This window comes from Marmota flaviventris, chromosome 2, assembly GCF_047511675.1.
Source record: "Marmota flaviventris isolate mMarFla1 chromosome 2, mMarFla1.hap1, whole genome shotgun sequence".
In the NCBI taxonomy this organism is placed as follows: Eukaryota; Metazoa; Chordata; class Mammalia; order Rodentia; family Sciuridae; genus Marmota; species Marmota flaviventris.
Genome location: NC_092499.1, coordinates 239673 through 248989, shown reverse-complemented (window position 1 = coordinate 248989; position 9317 = coordinate 239673). Strand labels below are relative to the sequence as shown.

At 51.1% G+C, this 9317-nt stretch overlaps 1 pseudogene; it reads left to right on the top strand.

Moving 5' to 3' along the window:
• Positions 1 to 7908: 7908 nt before the first annotated feature.
• LOC139704810 (transcription initiation factor TFIID subunit 7-like) lies at positions 7909 to 8807 on the top strand (annotated as a pseudogene).
• The last annotated feature ends 510 nt before the right edge of the window (positions 8808 to 9317 follow it).

Sequence of the window (9317 nt, the reverse complement as noted above, 5' to 3'; positions counted from 1 at the left end):
GAGGTTGGAGTGCATGGTGGCGTGTCCTTAGCTCTGGCCAGGGAGGGAGAACACCATGGCAGAAGGGCGTGGAGGAGGAAACCAGCTCAGGACATGGCCACCAGGAAGCAGGTGAACTGCACAGAGTGTCCCCCCAATGCACACCCCAGTGATCCAAGTATTCCAGCCACCTCCCCACCTGCCTACTGTTGCTGCAGGTCAATCCATGTTAGTGGATTAATCCACTTTATGTTTGAGCTCTGGTAATCTAGTCCTCTCTCCTTTGTCTCACATGTGAGCTTGTGGGCCACCTCATATGTGAACCATGACAGCAAATTCCTGGTCCTGGTAATCCTTCCACCTGGTCAGTTTCCAGGGATTTAATCACCTCATTTCATATTGACATGAAGGTCCCAGGGAAATAACCGACTGTGTGAGAGGCTCATGTGCAGGGAGGGGCGAGGTGTGTCCAGGCTGTTGCTGTCCAGCACCAGCACCGTGTCTGCCAAGCCTGTGGTCTGCATGTGGAGTGTGCAGAATGCACCTCCTGTGTCCACACAGACGCAGGGCACAGAGGATGGGAAGACGTCACAGGCAGGACCATGTTGTTGTGTCAGGTGGGAGAAGAATTACCCAGGAACAGGTAGCCTGAGTCTGGGAGCTTGCACATGTAACTGTGGGTCTCTGTGTGGTTGTGCAAAGTGGCCCAGATGTTCTGGGCCATCAATTAATCTCCAGCAATAAATGCCAATAATTCTAATGCCTTGATGATTTCATATTACTTTTTGATGAAGTATATTGTATGTTCAGGGACCTTTATGAATTTAGAATTTAGGGACACGAGACATGAAGATATTGCTCTCTGAACACTCATTTGAGGACTAAGGAATTCAAGGTTACACCATCAACCAGTTAATCATTATTTTTTAAATTGATAAACATCTCTTGAAGGCCCAGAGGCATAACTGTGGAGGCCTTTCTCAGGAAGTGTGTCACGTTTACAGAAAAATGAGAACCACAACTGGAAAAAAATCCACCAGTCCATCAGAAACTCCTTGCTCTTGCGCGCCCTCTGCTAGCCACAGGTGCCTCCTGAGGGAGGTTTGCATCTGGTTCACACTGAGGTCCCCTGAGTGACCCTGCACAGTATGAGTTGGCCATGTCCTTGGCTGCATTCTGCACTCCTCCTTGGGGGCACTGCAGTGTCCCTAGGGCCTCAGTCCTTTGAGGATGACCTTGTGGAGGCCTCTGCAGGAACTCCCTCCTGCAGGGCTCCTTTCCTGTGCTTGGAGTTTCTGTGTTTTCTGAGGACTGTGTCATGCTGCCATGCCCCACAGATCTTGGACTCTGGCCCTGTCACTGTGAGAAGCACATGGACACCATCACTATGCATGCACTGGACCTCTGTAGCTGCAGCCACAGAGGCCCACACTGCCCTTGGACACACTGAGCCACAGCTGCTGTGACTACATAATAAAACTCGTCATCTGTGGCAAGTAAGAGCCAACACTATGGTCCTCTGGTAGGTGAGGGTCTCCCATGGCAGTGGTTGGTGTCATGCACACTGTGTCCAGTCATACTGCCCTGTGAGGTGAACATCCGAGTCTGCAGAAGAGCCTCTCCAAGTCCGGAAGCTCAGGACTGCAGGAGAAGCCTTGCCTGTGGCCAGGACCAAGGGGACAAGCCCTATGGCAGGGGAGCAGGCACACTGGCTGGGCTCACCTTGGTGCTATGAAGCACAGAGCTGGACAGGCCATGACCTGAGCACCCAGTGCCCACTAAAAGAACAGGGTATCCATGTTCTCCCTCGCCAATGAGTGGCCCAAGCGGGTTAGACATTAATTTCAGGGATCCATCCTCTGTATCTTGACATACACCTGAAAGTTCGCTGTCAGACTGAGTCATCAAAAATTTATTCTTTTTATCTGAAAAGCTGTGGACTTGTGCTTCAAATGTAAACCTGTAATCCAGTTACTTTCAGGATGTTTACAAAGGATGCTTTCTGTGTGTTTGCGTGTTCTTAAACCAAAAACGTCCACACACTTAGCACACGTGAAATTTGCACTTTAGTTTACACGGCCAGGTCCCTGGAGGCTGCTGTAGTGGATGAGGGAGCTGCAGCAGCCCTGCTCTTCTCCCTGCCCATAGGCCTGGGTCAGTCTATGGCCACTGGTGAAGGGCAGAGTACTCTGGAGGGAGGGAGTGCTCATCCTGCCCCCACCACACAGAGCACACAGGTGACAGGCAGGACCTCTGCTGAAGCCACTCTAAGGTGGGCCCCTTGTGCAGGTACTGCCTCTGCCCCTGCCACACAAGGAGCTGTCAATAATCTTCACCCCTGACAGGCAGCACTTGTGCTGCTGGAGCTACTGAGCCCCCAGCCCTCAGCACAGTTTGGGAACTTCTGGGAAACAGGCCCCAGCAGTCGTGGGGACAGAGCAGAGCCAGCCTGGGCTCCACACCAGGCTCCACTGCACAGAGCCATGCAGGGACCCCACCCAGGGTCCTGGGAAGCAGCTGGCTGGCTGCTCCCTTCAGCCTCCCTCCCCAGCTGTGTGCTGCTCAGGGAGGAACTGTCCATCCACCTGCAGACACAGGACGCAGCTGGCCATAAGTCCACACTTGTACAAAGGGGGGAAGATCCTTGGGCCCTCCCTGAGTGGCAGGACATGCTGAGAGCAGGGCCAGCTGTAAGGGTCACTCACCTTTCCAAGGACCCCAGGTGGCATTGCAGGATCCTCTAACCCCTAACAAGGTCCCCAGGGCAGCTGAGCAGGCCCTGAGCAGCCACTGCACAGAGTCCCTGTGGAGGTGCAAAGCCAGCCCTGGGTGCTGAGAGCATCTCGCCCTTGTCCCCAGGTGCTGCCTGCCCTGGGCTGTCCTCTAATCTGACAGCCACCTCTCCACTCATGGGGCCTGCTGCACTGCTGACCTGGGCCTGCTGGAGGGCCACCCCAGGCAGCCCTTGGGGACAGATGGACACTGCACCTCTGCTGCTCTGCCAGCAGCCCCTCAGCTGTCCAGTCTGCCAGAGTGGCCCCCGCACCATGCAGCCCCCAGGACTGTGAGGCCCAGCTGCTCCAGGAACACCTGACCAAGGTGCAGGGAATGCACTCCTCAGGTGGAAAGAACAAGGAGCCAATGGGACTCTTCAGCCACCATTTAGGAAAGAATTATTTATGTTATGGGTGACACAAAGGGGGGAGAATGAAAGACATAATACCTGCTCAACCAGGTGGTTCTGAGCCCTTAGGAATACAAGTGATCATGAGGCCACCTGTTTGTGTTTCCCCAATAACATGCAGGAGAAGATGCATGCATTTCCAGAACTGTGTACCCTGCCCAGCTGAGCCTAGGAGCAGCAGGCAGCCTGAGCAGAGCAGGGACAGACACACAGGTCACATCATGAGTCAAAACCCAGGAAACACAAGGCCAGGGGCAGACGGCTTCACTGGAGGAGGATATGAATTATTAAGGACAGCCAATGTCACTCTAACTGAATTAGGTAGGGTTAGTTTTATACATGCAGATGTTATCCACTGGGACAGGCCAAATGGGGATGCTGCAACAGATCAGGGATTATCACTGTAGAAAGGCAAGCTTGGGGATCAGGTAATACATCAGATAGTATCCACTGGGGACAGGGCTAGAGTGTAGATGGGTTATGAGTCCAGATAGTATCCACTGTGGACAGGACCAGCGTGGGGAAGGAGGAAATGTTCAGATAATATCCACTGGGTACAGGCCAGCATGGATAACAGGTCAGATGTCATCTACTGTGGACTTACCAGCACGGGGATGGAGGGACAGGTCAGATATTATCCACTGGGGACAGGGCAGCATGTTAATAGAGTAACAGGTAGATATTATCCACTGGGGACAGTCAAGTGTCAGATGGTGTGACAGCTCTGATATCAAGCCCTGTGGACAGGTTTAGCATGCAGAGGCAGCAATATGTTATATACTATCCACTTGATATAGAGTGAGCACGGGGAGGGGTAACAGGTCACACAGAATCAACTGGGATAAGAGAGCACGCAGATGGAGGAACCAGTCAGATGTTGTACCCTGGGGTCTTGGCCACCATGGGGATGGAGGAACAGGTCAGATATCATCCCCCGGGGACAGGTTCAACATGGGGATGGAGTAACTTTTAATGCAGGGTTTGAGCAGTTGTCTAGGAATCCCCTGAACCATCCTAGCAGTGCCCAGGTGTTTATGCCCTTGTCCAGGGAAGGTCTGTGGACATCTGCCAGAGCTGGCATCTCCTGGGCCCAAGATCTCATGGGAAAACAAGGTCTTGAAGGATTTTCCCAGGAGAGAAGCACCACTGGCTCTTCATGAAGAAGACGAAATGGTCAACTTTCAAGCAGAATCTCTGACGGGCTGCACCCTACAGGGGCTGGTGTAGATGAAGAAAGCTTGGAGTCTGTGCACAGTGGGTCTTCAGCCAGGAAGACAGTGGAATGACAGCATTTGCTGGGAAACAGGTGGAACTGGGACCATCAAGCTGAAGAAGGAGGCCAGACGCAGAAGCCAAGTGCCCATCTTTTCTCCCAATTGAGGAAGCTGGGGAAGAGGGAGAGGAGAGGAGGGTGATGTGGACAGAAAAGGAGATCAGTGGGTCCAGGAAGAGCCTGTGGGTGGGCAGAGGGGTGAAGGGAGGAGAGCAGAAGGGAACTCACCATCTATGCTGTGAGCTGATGTGAAGGAGCACAGTGAACTCCACCTTCATGAACATCCCTGAACCTCCAACTCAGACATGTGTAACACATAGAAGAAAGACCACAGAGCCCAGGAGGGGAGCAGGGAGGGAGAAGGCAGGAAGGGGAAGGCTGCCCACAGAAATGGGGGTCCTGATCCAGGTCTGAATCACTATGGAAACCAACTCCAGTGCTCTGTTTCCCTACAATGCACCCACAGTTATAAATACCACAGGAGAGAGTCAGAGGACACAGCCACAGCTGTGGGCCAGCAGCCCTGCTCCTGCTTCATGGGCCAGAGGTCATGGTGAGGGCCTGGGCCTCTTCCAAGTGCTGAGGATGACCAGGGAGGAGGATGACCAGGAAGGAGGCAGACCCTCGTCAACCTGGACAAGTGATGTGGTCCCTGCTGGCTCAGCTTGGGGGACCTGTTACCCTCTGTCCTTCTGATGTATTGACATGGATGGGGCCATGTGTGCCCTACGTCTGGCCTCCACTTGATTGTGGAAGGAGGTAGGTCCTGTTCACTTCCCTGGCAGTTGTACAAATAGCAACAGCAAATTGGTTCAGGAGGATTGATTACGAGGGAGATTATGACCACAGGGATAAGGAGAGGACTCGACTCTGATTCTAATGGCCCTGGGGTCTGGAGTCCCCTAGACTGTGTCCTGATTGCCCTGGTGAGGGCTTCCACAGCAGAGAGCTCTTGGCTGTGCTGGTCACTGTGGTGGTTGTTTTCTAAACCAGAGTCCAGCAGGGCAGCAGTGGAGGACATCTGAGTCACCCTCTCAGCAGCTCCAGGCACTGGGGTCATCACACTTCCTCCCTGGATATCCACCAGGTCTCCCCTCTGTCCCTCTCAGGACTGGGGAGGACAATTGAGGAACAAGGCCACCAGGAGTCTCAGGCAGGACCTGGGCAGTCAGGCTCTTGTTCTCAGGTGCCAGGTCTGGGGTGGGCAGACCTTGGTGAGGACAGGGCTTGCTGAGTGACCTGCTTAGAACGTCCCCTGCCACTCACTAGAGCTCAGCTGCTGCATTGACCCAGCCTGGCTGCCTGTCCCCCTGCAGGAACCTCACCTGATCCTCAGCCCCTCACCTTTCATTTACAAGGTGCAAAAGTGCCAGAATCCAGTGCTGTGTCTCAGGGACTCTTGGGGATCCAGGAGGACCATGAGCCTGAGGTTCACCAGGTGTCCAGGGCACCAACCCTGGGCTAGCTCCCTGTTTGCTGTACTGAGAATCCCAAGGGTGGCCCTAATCAGGGAATCCCACTGAAGACCCTCCTCTGAGTTGATAGAAAACACTCACCAGGGTCCTCTGAGCTTCCTCACCTTCTGACCCTGGTGACCCCAGAGCTGTCACCTCAGCCTCAATAATGCTGCTCTGCATGTTGTTCATGTGAAAATGCTCCTGTGTCAATGTGTGCAGGGCAGTGACCCGGGGAATCAGAGTGGGAGAGTGGACAGTGTTGTCCTGTCCTGAGCTGAGAGGAACTGTTTTAAGGTTATTTCTATTCAGGATGGTGATAGCCTTGGGTTTGTCACATGTCACCTTTATGAGGTTCAGGTCCATCCCTCATGCTGCTTGCTTCTCAGTCCTTACACATGATTGAGGCTGGACTTTAGCAAATGCTTTTTCTGCTTCCGTTGATGTGATGGTGTGACTCTTGTCCTTAATTCCATGCATGTGAGGAATCACATGTGGACACTCCATTACTGATCTCTATTTCCTAAGCCAACTTCTGAGCCCTGTGGTGAGACCCACTAGATCATGGGCCCCACCTCCTTATATGTCCTAGAATGCACTGGGCCAATATTTTATTAAGGAAACTCACGTCTATGCTCATCAATACTGGTCTGAAGTCTTCTTCCTGGATGTGTCTAGATCTGGTTTGGTACCAGGTGTTAATGGATTTACAGAATGATTTTTTTCAGTGTTTTCTCCTTTTCCATTTCATGGAATAATGTGAGGAGGTTGGCCTCATCTCTTTAATGTTCTCTTAGAATCAGCTGAGAATCAATCTGCCTCTGGGCTTTTCTCTCTTTGAAGGTTTTAATGGCTCTTCAACTCCATTGCTTGATATTTTTCCATCTCACTTATTTAGATTCTTGTGCTTCAACTTGTGTAGGTCACACGTGTTTAGAGTTTTCTGTCTCTTCAAGTTTTTCTAGTTCACTGGAGGATATTTTTTGAAAATAGTTTCTAATAATCTTGTGGATTTCAGAAGTGCCTGTACCAATATCACTGTTTTGTCTAATTTTGTTGATTTGAGTCTCCTGTTTTTATTTCCTTTAGTTTGTCGAGGGTTTTCAATCTTTCTGTTTTCTAGGAGACATGTCTTTATTTCTTGGATCATTTGTGCTGTGCCCATGGTCCTAAAACTGTAGCCAGAGAACTGGAGCAGGACAAGGAAATTAAAGGGCTCCATGGGAGAGGAAGAGCTGAACCCGCTGCTTGCTGGTGGGGTGATCCAGCATCTGGAAGAACCAAGGTCTCCATCAGGGCCTTCGGGATCCTCTTCTGGGCTTCTCCGTGTGGGGTTTCTGTGAGCGCAGTGTGGTGCTGGGAGCACAGGCTTCAGCGCGATCTCAGGGCCTGTCTGAGCTCAGTGCAGCGACACTCTGCAGCGACCCCTCTGCCAAGCAGCAGGAGGAGCAGAGAAACCAGAGGAGACACTGGGCTCCTGCAGCTTCCTGCTCAGAGCCTGGACCCTTTGCTCCATCTGCTTCCTCTTTCGCTTGGCTCCAGCAGAGAAGCTGACCGTGTCATTAGCAGGGGATTGTCAGTACCCGAGGGGAGAACGCTCCCTGCGCCCCGCTGTTGAATATCCATGTCCCCGGAGGTGTGTGGACGGGATTGTTCCGGGCCTTGCTTTCTGTGCCCAGGAGCTCCCCGCACAGCCCCTGCGCTCTCTGCTCGCTGCCTTGCTCCGCGTCTGCGTTGTCCGGCAGCGACACCTAGAGGTCGGAACTAGGCATTGCACCTAATAGACTGGATAAGCGGGGGTGTCACTAACAACCTGGGTCCCCCCCTAGAGAAGACTTGTGGCTTCTAAGTCAAAATAGACGCCTACAGGGTATTCTGCTTAGCTGCTCTTCTACTTAGAACTCTTGTAATTACACATTTCAGGTCGTAACACAGTGGTCTTTTTAACAGTTGCAGTAGCTGGAAGTTTTTAGTGCAACAGGGTTTATTAGAGGAGAAGTGAGTTACAAGAAGTCAAGATGAGTAAGAGCAAAGATGGCGCTCCCCATGAGCTAGACAGCCAGTTTATCTTACGTCACCTCCAGATATGGCTCTACGGTGAGGGAGCAGTGCAGTCTGACCAGTGAACCCCAAGGACAGACTGACCATTGAGGTACACCCCGATGGCCGTCCTGGGATTGTCAGAGAGGACGAGGTTCCATTGGCCTCAAAACTGGTAGGTGTGCCCTGTGTTATGGGAAGCTTGAACACCATTGACAAAAGGCCCTTTTACAAGACAGCTGATATCTGTCAGATGCTTGTGTCCACGGTTGATGGTGACTGCATCCTCTTGTGGAAGAATCAGTTGCTGCTACCGATCCCAAAGCAAGCAAGAAAAATAGATAAGGACATAGAGGAAAAATTTGTCTGGGACCCTGGACTTACTCTGCCACTGAAAATGTCAGGCAGAGAAGGTTCCAGAAGGCAGCAAAGAAGCAGTATATTGAGTCTCCAGGTGTGGGAAAAGGAGTGGAGGGTTGCTGAGCACAGAAGCGGAAGCTGTCAGTCCTCAGGGAAAATGGATACTGTGTGAAAATCAGCTAAACAGCTGCCTACGACCAGTTTCTTCCTGGGAAGGAATTGCTGAACATGAAACAAAAGAGAGGGAAAATCAAGGCCTTGCTGTCTCGTCTGCAGGAACGTCTGGCCACAGACAGGCCCATGACTCCTTGGAGCCTGATGAGCTTCGAGAGAGAGTCGTGATCTCAGCAGCAGTGAGGATGCAGATGGGACCCAACATCAAGGTGAAGGAGATGTGAGCATCACGGACACTGAAGAAGACCTGGAGGGACAGCCACAGAACAGGCTGAGAGAATCACATGAACAACACCAAGAAATGAAGGAACCGTCATGGGTTGTGGGAATAGAAACAGACTGACCACATGAGAGGAGAGCCCAAGAATTATCTCAGTAGGTTTTTTTAGAACCACTTTGCTATGTATTTATTCTTTAGGAAGTAGGATTGCACAGACAGATGGTTTTGGAAAGTTGTAGAATCAATGAATTGAACAATTTAGCATTAGTCACAGTTTCATTGCAGGACTTTGCTCCCGTTTATTTTACAGAAGATCTTATTGCTTTTCTCTCTTGCCACCTGAGATCAATAGGAAGAAAGTGGCATGTAGGCAGCTATTTACATATGTTTTTCATACATTGACTATTTTATAGCTTCTCAAAGCAATTCCCCATGTGAAAAGACTCAAATCATTTTCATAAAATTGTCTTTAACAGTAAATAAAACCAACTAATTTTCATGTTAAAAAAGAATGCTTCAAGACCTGATAAGCATCTTTATCACTGAAGCTGAATGCATCATGCACACATAAATAAACCACTTTGCTATATTTATTGGAGTGAGCCTGCTGAGAAAGAAATCAGGAAAATGGTC